Consider the following 14,269-nt stretch of genomic DNA (forward strand, 5'->3'; position numbering starts at 1 on the left):
ACATGATGGATAATATCAGAAAATATACACACAGGGGTCTATACCCACTTTGATATTAGAAGTAATTTATATCTAATATACTAAAAATAATATCCTAGAATATACTCATGTGTACATTTATTGGGATATTACAATAAATATATATGATATGTACCATATGTACATTTACTGTGAGTTACATATGTGTACACAATACATATGTACAATAAATTTACATAATCTGTACAATATATACATTTATATGTACATAATGTGTACAATATATACATTTATTGTAATATCACAATGATATCATATATGTAATCACAATAATATGTATATAATACGTAATATCACAGTAAATGTACAGATTGTACACATTATGTACATATAATTTATTTTGGTATTACAATAGGGAAACGTGTACATAATGTACATATTATGTACATGTCTACTATATATACACGTGTACATATGTGTGCACATTATGTACATTATATACAGATGTGCAATATATACATGTGTACATAATGTGCACATTATGTACAGATGTACAATATGTAGATGTAAACGTAATGTGCACATTATGTTCACATATACATAATGTACACATTATGTACATATGTACTATATATACACGTGTACATAATGTGCACATTATGTAGAGATGTACAATATGTACACATTTACATAATGTTTACATTATGTACAGATGTACAGTATGTACACATGTACATATAGGTGCACATTATGTATATATGTACAATATGTATGCATGTACATATGGGTGCACATTATGTACATAGGCACAGCTCCCTAGCCCAGTGAGCAAGAGAACGCTGCATTGCCCTTGTTGCCAGCAGGGTGTATGTTGCCACTACAGCATGAGCAAGAGGGCCCTGCAGTGGTGTGAGACCAGGAGGGTGCACTCAAGCCCGCCTTTTCAGATTCCTGAGGCTCCACCGCTGATGTGCATCGCGTCACAGCGCCGCCCTTTGTCGCGTCACAGCGGTCTGCAGAGTTGCGTTCTCCTTAGTATAGACCTGGGGGGCACTTCGAGGGTGGAGCTGCGTCCTCTTCAGCACAGACCCTGGGGCTTGGGTCTTGCTGTTAGAGGGCCTTGCAGTGGCCCTAGTCGCCAGAAGAGGGCGGGAGCACATCATCGGGAGCAAGAGGGCCCTGCACTGCCCGGCCGCCAGCAGGGGGCGCCCGAGCCCGCCTTTTCAGATGGCGTCAGGGTACCGGCGTGCATTGCCTCTCGGCTGTCTGCCATTTCCTTGTCCTCACTGCAGACCTGGGGGGCACTGCCAGGGCGGAGCTGTGTTCTCCACAGCGTAGACCTAGCGCGCACAGCCTCACTTTGGGACAACTCTGGGCTGCGTCCACAGTGAGTAAAATCCTTCCTGTTTGCAGCCTGACTGCTTAGGGTCAGAGATTAGTAAGAAGATCTCGGTGTGGAAACCTGGACACCAAAAGCTCCTCTGAATCCTGCGCGCCAGGGTTCTCCCGAGCCAAGGTCACGCGGCTGCAGTGCGAGGTGCACACCACAGCCTCAGAACACAAATAGAGCGTTCCTAAGGCAGATATGACATCAGAAATGCGAATACAACACCCGCGGTGCTCATGTAGAAAACAGCTGTGACGCTAATGCAAGGCCTCAGTCCACAATGTTACTATAAAATCCGCACTGCTCACGCGGCCAGGCCGATACAGCAGTTTGAATCCTCAACACTGACACATCAGTGCAAACGCAGAAACTAACGTATGGTTAGGGCTTAGGGTGAGGATTAGCGCTAGGGGTTAGGGTTAGAGTTGGGGGTTACCGGTTAGGCGTTAGGATTTAGGGGCTAGAAGAATTTTAGGCAAAATAAACAATTTACTTAAGCAAAGGAATGCTTCGTGAATCACACCTGAAGCACCAGAATGGAAAACAGGGCTCGGGGCTTCGAGCTCTTAGTGGTGGCAGCTAAGTGAGGCTTCTCCTCGGCTCCAGCTAGGCAACTGCCTGTTGTGGGGATGGTTCCCTCAGCGTCCCTCGTCATACAGCCAACTGGCGGCGGGGCTTATTGTCATTGACTGGTTGGTTTGCTAATGTTTTTAAGTCAGTTTTAATGCCTCCAATTCGGTTTCCCTTTGCTCTGCAAGACCTCAGGCTAACGGCTTCCTCCTGTTTTGCTTTAATATGTCAAAACCATAATTCATGGTCATTTTACTTTACTGGCATTAATAGAAGTAAATTCACAGTTTTGTTGTTATTCAGAAAGTCAGTTTAATTGGCAACCTATTTGTGATGGTGCATAAAATATGTCTGTTAATCATTAGCATCTTAGATTAGATGAAATATATTTAACTCTATTAAGCTTTGTTATTAAACCATAACAGGAGTTTTTTTTTTTTTTTTTTTTCCTCCTAGGCCTTAGCCATTTAAAATACATTCAAACATCTCGTAATGACGTGAATTCTTTCTGAGAAATTTGTCCTTGGTGATTTCATCCTTGTCCGAACACCATAGAATGTCCTTTTAAATCCTAGATGGTGTAGCCCACTCCACACATAAGTTATATGGTATAGCCTATTGCTCCCATGCTACAAACCTGTACAGCACGTCTCTGTACTGAATGCTGCAGTCAACTGTCACACCATGGTGACTGTGGATTGTGATCCCAAAATATCTGAGTCAGGTCTCAGTCAATTTAGAATGCTTATTTTGCCAAGGTTAAGGACATGCCCGTGACACAGCCTTAGGAGGTCCTGACAACATGGGCCCGAGGTGGTCAGGGTAGAGCTTGCTTTTATACATTTTAGAGAGACAGGAGACACCAATCAATACGCGTAAGATGTACAGTTGTTTGGTTCAGTAAGATGGAACAACTGGAAGTAGGAAGTGGGGGTGCTTCTAGGTCAGAAGTAGATAAAACAAAATGTTGCATTCTTTTGCATCCTTGTTCAGCCTTCCACTGAATACAATTTAGTCTGGTTCAGGGAATCTGCATTTTTACATATGCAATAGGGCAGAGGAATGGTGTGATCTTGGCCCACAGCAAACTCCGCCTCCCAGGTGCAAGCGATTGTCTTGCCTCAGCCTCCCAAGCAGCTGGGATTACAGGCATGCACCACCATGCCTGGGTAATTTTTGTATTTTTAGTAGAGATGGGCATCCACCATGCCCAGCCTACTATCGGTATATTTGCTGTGGTTGAGTATCTGTTCAGATATTTACCCAGTTTTAAAATCATATATGTATTGTGTAAATATCTTCTCACGTCTGTTGTGTCTTTTTGTTCTGTGAATAAAGTTTTCACAGTAGAATATTTAGTTATATAAAGTCTGTTATCAATATTTTCATGAATTGGCATTTGATGTTGTGTGTTAAAACTCAACACCAAACCCAATGTCATCTAGATTTTCTTTTAGATTTTTTATAGTTTTGCATTTCATATTACAGTCTCTGGACTATTTTGAATAGGTTTTTATTTTTCTCATTTTATGTATATATTCTTTTCATTCTACATGGCTTCCAAAGTCTTCCATCACCATTTTTGGGAAGGATATGGCTACAGTGGGCTTCATTTTGGCTTGAGTTTCCAAAATTATCACATTGAATAACTGAATATTGAATTTTATAGGTATTTCAGGACGGTCAGGCAGGGCTGCACGTCTCCTGAGAAACTGAGCAAGAGTGTCTGTGCTGAGCTCTGGCGCCACCAGTGGGCGCGTGAACCCACCCTTGACCAATTTCCCTCTGAGGTACTAGGGCAGCACGATGGTCGTGTCAACTAAGTCTTGTTCATTGGTGAGTAAAAAGCTTCCTTTCCACAGCCCTGAGTGCAAAGAAGAGAGTCTTTAGAGTACTCAGCAAAGGAAGAAATTAATCTAGAAAAATGAAATCCCCAAATCCCACCATTACGGCTACACCCTGATATCATTGTCAACACCCAGACACAGTGGCTGCTAAGATATGTTCTCACAGTGGCCTCTAATATAATAATCACACCGTGCCCTAACATTACTATGATATCCATACCGTGCCCTAACACCAATATAATATCTATACCATATTCTAACGCTAACCTGATATCCACATCGTTGCTTCTAATACTAATGTAATAGTACCCACATGGTTCCCTGATGTTAATGTAATATCTGTACTGTTCTCCAACACCAATATAATATGTACACCATGCCCTAACACTAATGTCCACACTGTGCCTTAACACTAATGTATCCACACAGCAGCCTCTAATACTAATAAGTATAATAATATCTACTAAGTGGAGTCTGTTGACATTGAGGCTTTTATAAGTGTTCACAGCTTTGGATGAAGCATAGCCTCTACAGTGAATTTTGGTGATATCTCTGCTTTTCTGGCATAGTATTGATATGGTTGTTTTAAAAAGTAATTTACTTTTTAATAACGTCATACTTCTAGGAAACTTCCAGTAGCAGTGCAAAATATAACCTGTTTCTTTTCTTAGAGTCCCCACCAGTTATTGCTGTACCAGATTTACAGCGTCCCACAAAATACTCCGGTATATTTTACCCAAAGCATGGAAACTCTCCTAGGTTACCACCACATAACCCCTAGATCAGGAAATCAGCATGGTTCCTACATGTTAATTCAGTTCACAAATTCATTTCATTTTTACCTCCTGCCCTGCTTGGGAGTATAATGTGTTTTATCATTTTGATCCAGTTTTCCTGACACTGTTCCCAAGACTTTCCTGCATATTTATGATCTTGACACATTTAAAGAGCATGCAAGTTTTTGTTTGAACACCTGTTTTCGTGTCTTTGGGGCATATAGCTAGGAATGGAATCACTGAGTCATATGGTAAATCTACTTGCAACCGTTTGAAGAAACTTCAAATTAGTTCCCAGGGCTCATCCCTCACTTCTATCACATTCACAGAGAAGGCTTCCCTGATTACCTTATCCACTACCACCACCGCAACCCTGCTCATGCTAGTGTGCCTTACACCCACATCTGATTTTGCTTTCCTTTCATTTCATTTTCTTTCTCCTTTCCTTTCCTGCCTTGCCTTGCCTTGCCTTTCTCCTTTCCTTTCCTTTTTCCTTTTCTTTTTTTTCTTGAGACAGTCTTGCTGTGTTCCCCAGGCTGGAGTGCAGTTGTGCAATCTCAGCTCATTGTAACCTCTGCCTCCCAAGTTTAAGCAGTCCTCCCACCTCAGCCTTCTGAGTAGCTAGAATTACAGGCAGGTGCCACCATTTTTGTACTTTTAGTAAAAATGGGGTTTCACCATGTTGGCCAGGCTGATCTCGAACTCCTAACCTCAAGTGATCCACTCACCTCAGCCTCCCAAGGTGCTGAGATTACAGGCGTGAGCCACCGCACCTGGCTGCACCTGCTTTAGTTTTTATTCTTCATAGCGCTTTCCACCTGATGTGCTGTCTGTGTTACTGGTTTGTTTGTGGATTGCCTGTCTCTCTCCCCATCATTAGAATGATGGGTTCATTCAGATAGCAGAAACTTTGTTTCTTTCATTGCTGTTTCCCCAAAGCCTAGAACCCTGATGGGGATATGATAACCAGGCAGTAGTTATTAGTGGAGTGAATTAATGTAAGAATGAATGAATGTGTCATCTGAGTCTAGATTACAGAGAAAAAAAATGAATGAATGAATGGCCAGGTGCGGTGGCTCATGCCTGTTGTCCCAGCACTTTTGGAGGCTGAGGCAGGCAGATTGCTTGAAGTCTGGAGTTCAAGACCAGCCTGGCCAACATGGTGAAACTCCATCTCTACTAAAAATACAAAAATTAGCCAGGCATGGTAGTGCACCAGTAATCCTAGCTATACGGGAGGCTGAGGCAGGAGAATTGATTGAGCCCAGGAGGTGGAGGTTGGAGTGAGTTGAGATCATGCCACTGCACTCCAGCATGGATAAAAGAGCGAGACTCTGTCTCAAAAATAAATAAAAATAATTTTAAAAAAGAACGCATGGAAGACAAGAAGGCCTAGATAGAAGGAATAAGTGATGGTAATCAATAGTACAAAAGGGAAATCATAGTGAATGAGAATTTATTTGTAAATTTCAAGATAGCTAGAAGACAAGGATTGTCGTGTACTCAATACAAAAGATAAATATTAGAGGTAATGACTATCTCAGTTACCCTGATATGATCATTACATACTGTCTACATCGGGGGTCTCCACACCCCCTGGCCACAAATCAGTACCAGTCTGAGACCTGTTAGGAACCGTACAGGCAGCACAGCAGGCGAACAGCAGGCAGGCATGTGAGGCTTCATCTGTGTTTACAGCCACTCCTTATTGTTCGCATCACCACTTAAGCTCCACATCTAGATCAGTGGCAGTTAGATTCTCATAGGAGCGCAAACCCTACTATAGAGAGCACATGCGAGGGATCTCAGCTGCATGCTTCTTCTTCTTCTTCTTCTGCTTCTGCTTCTGCTTCTTCCTCTTCTTTTTTTGAGATGCAGTCTCGCTCTGTGCCAGCCTGGAGTAGAGTGGTGCATTTTTGGCTCAGTGCAATCTCCGCTTTTCAGGTTGAAGCCATTCTCCTGCCTCAGTCTCCTGAGTGGCTGGGATTACAGACACATACCACCATGCATGGCTAAGTTTTGTATTCTTTTAGTAGAGACAGGGTTTCACCATGTTGGCCAGGCTGGTATCAAACTCCTGACCTCATGATCCCCCTGCGTTGGCCTCCCAAAGTGCTGGGATTACAGGCATGAGCCACCATGCCCTGCAGCTGCATGCTTCTGATGAAAATCTAATGCCCGGTGATCTATCACATTCTCCCATTGTCCCCAAAGGGACCGTCTAGTTTCAGCAAAACTAGCTGAGGCTCTCACTGATTCCACATTATGGTGAGTTGTGTAAGTATTTCATTATATTTTACCATGTAATACTAATAGAAGCAGGCCAGGCACAATGGCTCATGCCTATCATCCCAGCACTTTGGGAGGGTGAGGCAGGCAGATAACCTGAGGTCAGGAGTTCGAGACCAGCCTGGCCAACATGGTGAAACATGATCTCTACTAAAAATACTAAAAAATCAGCCAGGTGTGGTGGCAGGCACCTGTAATCCCAGCTACTTGGGTGGCTGAGGCAGGAGAATTGCTTGAATCCAGCAGGCAGAGGTTTCAGTGAGCCAAGATCATGCCATTCCACTCCAGCCTGGGTGACAAGAGCAAAACTCCATCTCAATAAACAATAATAATAATAATAATAGAAGTATAGTGCACAATAAATGTAATGTGCTTGAATCATCCTGAAACCAACCCCGTGCCCCCAGGTCCATGGAGAAGTTGTCTTCTACAAAACCGATCCCTGGTGCCAAAGAGGTTGGGGACCACTGCTCTACAGATCTCAAAATATCACCTGTGCCCCTCAAATAGGTACAACTATTACATATCAATAAAAACTAAAATAAATCAATTAAAATTTAAAATAAAAATAAGTAGGATTGAAAACTTACCACTGGATCATCGAATAGGGAAATGAATGGTGTTCTCATTAAAGGTGGTGTCAGTGGAGAAAGAGAACAGAAGTTGGACTCAAATGGATACAGAGAGCAAGTAGGAGACAGAGTAGCTTGGGAAGTACAGGTAATTCCTCCAGGAAGCATGCTGGGAAGGGGGGAAGTGAGGCTGGTAAGGATGCAGGGGATGCTGGCTTGGGAGTGAGTGACTTTGAAGCTGAGCATGTGCCCAGGGGACAGACATGGGGAGCGACACCTCACCCTGTTGAACAGTTGTGCCCCAACCTGCTCCTGCCTGGGCTCCCCACTTTCACCCTGTAGATTCAGACTCAGGACACTGTTCCTTTTGTGGCCACAGGGCATGAATCTCTCAGGGGCCCAAAGCAGCAGCTGAGCCTCGCCCGGGCTGTGTACAGAAAGGCAGCTGTGTACCTGCTGGATGACACCCTGGGGGGTTTGGATGCCGTCACTCAGCACCTCTTTAATCAGGTCATCAGGCCTGGTGGGCTACTCCAGGGAACAGTAAGTTTGGAAACATGTAGGCAGAGGTTGCTCTTAGCATCCAGTCCTAACTCAAGTTTCTCTCACCGCCCCCTTCCACTGGAGTCCAATTTTCCTCTTTATTGGTCAGCTTTTGCTGGATGATGCCACATAATAAACAACCCCTCAGATTCCATTAGCTTACAACAAGAGCTGTTTCTTGCTTATGCATCTGTGGTTTAACTACTACAGCTGTGCCTTGGATGATTGTCCTGGGTCAGATGGACTCCTTGTCTTCTTGAGGTAGGCTGAAGGAGTCCCCTCTGTTTCTCTGTTTGGAAATGCTATTTTCAAGAAAGATAGCAGGAGCACAAGAGGAGGAGCTCTCCCCACTCTGAGTCCAGGGACAATACTCCCACCCCTACCCCCTGTTCCAGGAGGCTGGCCAAGCACATGGTGTATAACTTTTCTTACTTTCTTTCCCCTTCCCTTCATTCCTCTTTCCCTTCCTTTCTCTCCCTCTTTTTCTCTCTCCCTGTCTCCTCCCTTTCTCCCTCCCTTCCTTTCTTTTTGATGGAGTCTTTCTCCATCACGTAGGATGGAATGCAGTGGTGCAATTTCAGCTCACTGCAACCTCCACCTCTTAGTTTCAAGTGATTCTCATGCCTCAGTTTCCCAAGTAGCTGTGACTACAGATGTGTGCCACCATACCAAGCTCATTTTAGTATTTTTAGTAGATACAGGGCTTAGCCATGGTGACCTAGCTGGTCTTGAACTCCTGGCCTCAAGTGATCCACCTGCCTTGGCCTCCCAAAGTGCTGGGATTACAGGCATGAGCCACAGAACGTGGCCACATGTGTGTCAACTTCTAACCCTTCCCTGCCCAGACAGAGACTCTTGTGACCCACGCACTCCACATCCTGCCCCAGGCTGATTGGGTCGTGGTGCTGGCAGATGGGGCCATTGTAGAGATGCGTTCCAACTAGGAGATTCTTCACAGGAAGGGGGCCCTCATGAGTCTTCTGGATCAAGCCAGACAGCTAGGAGATAGAGGAGAAGGAGATACTAGGTGGGCTCTCCTGATTCTCTGTGCCTGGCTCTTGCCAACCTTGGGGAAAAAGACTCAAAGGGTCCTACTGGCAAGAGTGGATTGCTCTGGTCACACCCTCCCTGCAAGCTTATGCCCAGAAGCAGACAGCTCTCCAATAGGTCACCTCTCTCCAAGAAGAGCCAATAAGACCATCTATGAGCCAGGGGCTGTGCTAAGTACTTCTGTAAAAAATACACTATTTGCATTTGATTCTCACTGTACCCTCAGAGGCATGTGAAATTACTGCTATCACTTTACAGATGAGCAAAGAGAGTTAAATCAGTTGCCCAAGGTCACCAGATTAGAACTTGAGCATGTCCAACTCCAGAGTCTATGCTTGCAGTTGCTATGGAGACAGCACAAGAAGGTTTTGGTGCCTAGAAAGCTACAACATGCCAGCTAGAGTTTCTAATAATCTGAAGAACACAAAGTGTGCTGGATACATGACAAGGTTTTGGAAATAAAATTGCAAAGCCAAGCTCACCCACAAGGACTGAAAAGTAGCAACTCATAGCACATCACATATATTAGCTCACTGAATCAACTTATGCCCCTGTGAGGCTGGTACTTGAATCATTTCCATTTCACAGATGAGGAAACTGAGGCCCAAAAGTTAAGAAACTAGTACCAGGTTACATGGCTTATAAGTGGCAGCACTGGGATTTGCACCCAAACAACTTGATTCCAGAGAATGTGTTTTTTAATCACTAGGCTTTTTACTACCCCTGCATGACAAAGCAAAGACTCACACCCAGGTCTCCCTCAATCTCAGACATTGTCTCTCCCGAGAACATCTGCTTAGCATTGGCCCACCCTGGCTAAAAACACTAAGTGTTGATTCACAGTGTCCCATTCCTGAAGCTTGAAGCTAGAACTTGCCTGTTTGTATTGGTCGGGTTTTGCTGCAATGATGCTGTGTAACAAATAGCCCCCCCCCCCAACTCTCAGCAGCTTACACTAGTGGTTATTTCTTGCTTACAGGCCTGTGGTTAAACTTCTATAGCTCTGCCTTCAGTTATTGGCCATATCTGGGGGATAGTGGTGGGGAGGTGTCCTTCCTGGGAGAGATGGTACCTGAGAGTTGGTGGAAGTTAGCCAGAAAAGAGCATTCCAGACATAAGGAACTGCTTGAGCAAGGCTGTCAGGAGAAACAGAGATAACGTTATACAGTGTTCACTGCTGTTTTTCCAACCTCAAGTTCACAGCAGGTGCTCAATTATATTCACTGATTGAAAAAATGAATGAGTGAGTGAATAGCCTGAATGATGTTCCTGGAAGAACTCAGAGTCGGGTGTTGAGGTTGCTGGAGAGGTGGCAGGAGGCAGGACAGGGAAAATGGATGCTCAGAGCAGTTAAGGCCACATGGTCAATGGGTGTCAAAGTCAGTATCTGGACCATGTTGTGTGACAGGACTCTCTTGACCTTTTATCAGATTGTGAAAACAATCTGATAAAAAGAGATGACAAGATAAAAATTTAAAGTGATATACTGAAAGAAATCAGCATGAGGCAGTTTAGTTGGGACGGCCTAAGCCTTAGATTTTTGGATATGGACTGATTCAAAAGAAATATGCAACTACGCTTTGACCCCAAATTCCTCAAACATATTGTTGAGAGTAATTGATTTTCACTCATTTCCCTTTAATATGGCTTCTAGTCCTTGTACTTTACTATAAATGTCTTTCCTGAGCTTATCAGTGACTTCTCTCTTGCCAAATTTAGAGAACTTTTTTTTTCAGTCTGCCTATTGCCCAATTATTCAATTATATTTTAGAAGGGTTATCTTATATTTCTCTGATATTACTTTTAGTGTTATAAATATTCCAAAGGTAATATGTGTTATTTGCAGTGAAATAGAACATACAGATTTGATGATTTGTGATAATCCAGGCTAAGGTGTTAGTAGAATTTTTCCTGGCTTTTAAGTACATTTTTATATGTTGTACATGTATTCTAAATAAAGTCAATTGAGGACAGAGACAGGAATCATTATTACATTAATACTCAGATGTCAGTGGCTTTTGCTCCACATGCTTGCAGATGACATTAGCCACTTCTGCAATGTTTCCCAAGTATTTCTGGGGATCTCTGGAGGTGTATCTTGTATACTTATAAACAAGTCTTATCTTAAAGGTACTGTTACTCCTTTGTCAAATATCTACCTCCACCAGACATCATAGACACTGCTCAACACCAGCACTAACTCTCTAGCACCCCTTAATTGTAAAGGCAAGGCTGATCTCTCAAAGTAAAAAGGCGGGGAAAAGATATACCAGCAAAATTAAAAGAATGTCATGTTAGTTATATTTGTATCAGGTAACACTGACAACCAAAAAGCATTACTGAAGATAAAGAGATTATTACCTAATAATTAAAAAGTTCATTTCACCAGTATTTAAACCTTGTTTCCTTCTATCACATTTCCATTCTAAGATGTACATTTTTTTCACATTTTAATATATCTGAAGTCAGAAAGCATCTTAGGTAAGCAGCAAAAGTAATATGATCATCATTGCTTGAACATTTACATCAAAACTTGTAGAATGGGTGTTAGAGGCATGGAAGAAAATAGTGGTGTACTCTTAATAAAGGCTGAACAACAGTTGATGATACAGGAAACAGCACTGTATGAAGAAGGGTGGACATGGATGACTCAGTCAAAAAATGACTCAAATAAGTCAAACTGAATTCAAGGAAGGTTGAGGAATAATTTAGCCAATTCACTTTTCCCTAGTTTGATTGAGGAATAATTTACATACAATAAAATTTACCTATTTTAAGTGTAACATTTAGTAAGCTTTGGAATTTACACACAGTCACGTATCCATGACCATGATCAAGATATAGATCATTACCAGAAGTTCCTCATGGCCCTTTGTAGTGAGTGCCTTCCTCCAATTCCCAGTTCTAGGCAACCATCTATCTAGTTTCAGTCACTATGGTTTTACCTTTTCCAGAATTTAGTATTAATGAAATAATACAGTATATAGTCTTTTGTGTTTGTCACAATCTTCCATTTGCTTGGGTAATTACCTAGATTGCTGTGTTGTATTGTAAGTACATGTCTATGAGACAGTGTCAAATTACTTTCTATATGGTGTGATATATGGATCAAGATTAGCATTTTAAAAATATGGATTTACAATTATCCCAGCAGTATTTGTAAAAACACTATTCTTTCTCCATTTCATTATATTAAAATTTTGGGGTCTACATCTGGACTGTCTCTGAGTTATCTGTCTGCATTTTTTTTTATCAGCAGCACACCATCTTAATTACTGTACTATTGAAATTGGGTATTGTGAATTCTTCAACATTGCTATTATTATTCTTTCTCGAAATTCTTTTGGCTGGTCTTAATCTATTGTCTTTCCATCTAATTTTGGAATCAGCTGACACATTTCTACAAAAATTTTGCCCAGATATTGATTGGAGAGAACCAATATCTTAACAATATTGAGTTCACCAATCCATGAACACAGTATATCTTTCTGTTTATTTAGTTATCTGTGATATTTTCTGATAATGTTTTGCAGTTTTTAGCATACAGATTTTGTACATGTTTTGATAGATTTATACTTAAGTGTTTCATATTTTGGTGCTATTGTAAATAGTGATTCATGTTAAAATTTGACTTCCAATTGCTCATACTAATTATGAACATACTAATTATGAACAATTGGAAATCAAATTTTATAGTATATAAAGGTACAATTAATTTTGTAGAACAGAATTTTATAGTATAGTATATAGAACTACAATTAATTTTTGTATATTGACCTTATATCCTAAAACTTTGCTAAACTCACCAACTAGTTTCATTAATTTTTTGAAGAGTCTTTGGTATTTTCCAAGTACAAAGCATGTCATCTATAAAGATAATGTTTTATTTCTTCATTTTCAAGATTATTTATTGAATGATTGACCTCATTATATAAGGTGGAACCTTCAGTTCTTCAGTATAATTATAAATTCTGATGACAGTGGAAATGCCTGTCTTGTTTCTGACATTAAGAGGAAAGCATTTGATTTTTTTTAATCATTAGATATGATGTTCAATGTAGGGTTTTTTGAGATGCCCTTTATTAGGTTGAAGAAGTTTTCTTCTGTTCTAAGGTGGATGAGAATCCAATGTTTTAGTCTTCCTTTTTGATAAACTTCACAAACTAGACATTATTATTTGTAGGACTTTTAGAGAAATTTTTTTCCTTTTTTTTTTTAATTGCAGTTTAGGTTTTGGGGTACATGTGAAGAACATGCAAGATTGTTGCATAGGTACACACATGGCAGTGTGATTTGCTGCCTTCCTCCCCATCACCTATATCTGGCATTTCTCCCCATACTATCCCTCCCTAACTCCCCACCCCCCGCTGTCCCTCCCCTATTTGCCCTGACAGACCGCAGTGTGTGATACTCCCCTCCCTGTGTCCATGTGTTCTCATTGCTCAACACCCGCCTATAAGTGAGAACATATGGTGTTTGATTTTTTGTTCTTGTGTCAGTTTGCTGAGAATTATGTTTTCTGGGTTCATCCATGTCCCTGCAAAGGACACAAACTCATTGTTTTTTATGGCTGCATAGTATTCCATGGTGTGTATGTGCCATATTTTCTTTGTCCAGTCTATCACCAATGGGCATTTGGGTTGGTTCCAAGTCTTTGCTATTGTAAACAGTGCTGCAGTGAACATTTCTGTGCATGTGTCCTTATAGTAGAACGATTTAAAATCCTTTGGATATATACCTGGTAACGGGATTGCTGGATCAAATGGAATTTCTATTTCTAGGTCCTTGAGGAATTGCCACTGTCTTCCACAATGGTTGAACTAATTGCCACTCCTACAAACAGTGTAAAAGTGTTCCTATTTCTCCACATCCTCTCCAGCATCTGTTGTCTCCAGATTTTTTAATGATAACCATTCTAACTGGTGTGAGATGCTATCTCAATGTAGTTTTGATTTGCATTTCTCTAATGACCAGTGATGATGAGGACTTTTTCATATGTTTATTGGCCTCATATATGTCTTCTTTTGTAAAGTGTCTGTTCATATCCTTTGCCCACTTTTGAATGGGTTTGTCTCTTTTCTTCTTGTAAATCTGCTTTAGTTCTTTGTAGATTCTGGATATCAGCCCTTTGTCAGATGGGTAGACTGCAAAAATATTTTCCCATTCTGTTGGTTGCCAATTCACTCTAATGACTGTTTCTTTTGCTGTGCAGAAGCTGTGGAGTTTGATTAGGTCCCGTTTGTCTATTTTGGCTTT

The sequence above is a fragment of the Cebus imitator genome, unplaced genomic scaffold, assembly GCF_001604975.1.
Source record: "Cebus imitator isolate Cc_AM_T3 unplaced genomic scaffold, Cebus_imitator-1.0 Scaffold119, whole genome shotgun sequence".
In the NCBI taxonomy this organism is placed as follows: domain Eukaryota; kingdom Metazoa; phylum Chordata; class Mammalia; order Primates; family Cebidae; genus Cebus; species Cebus imitator.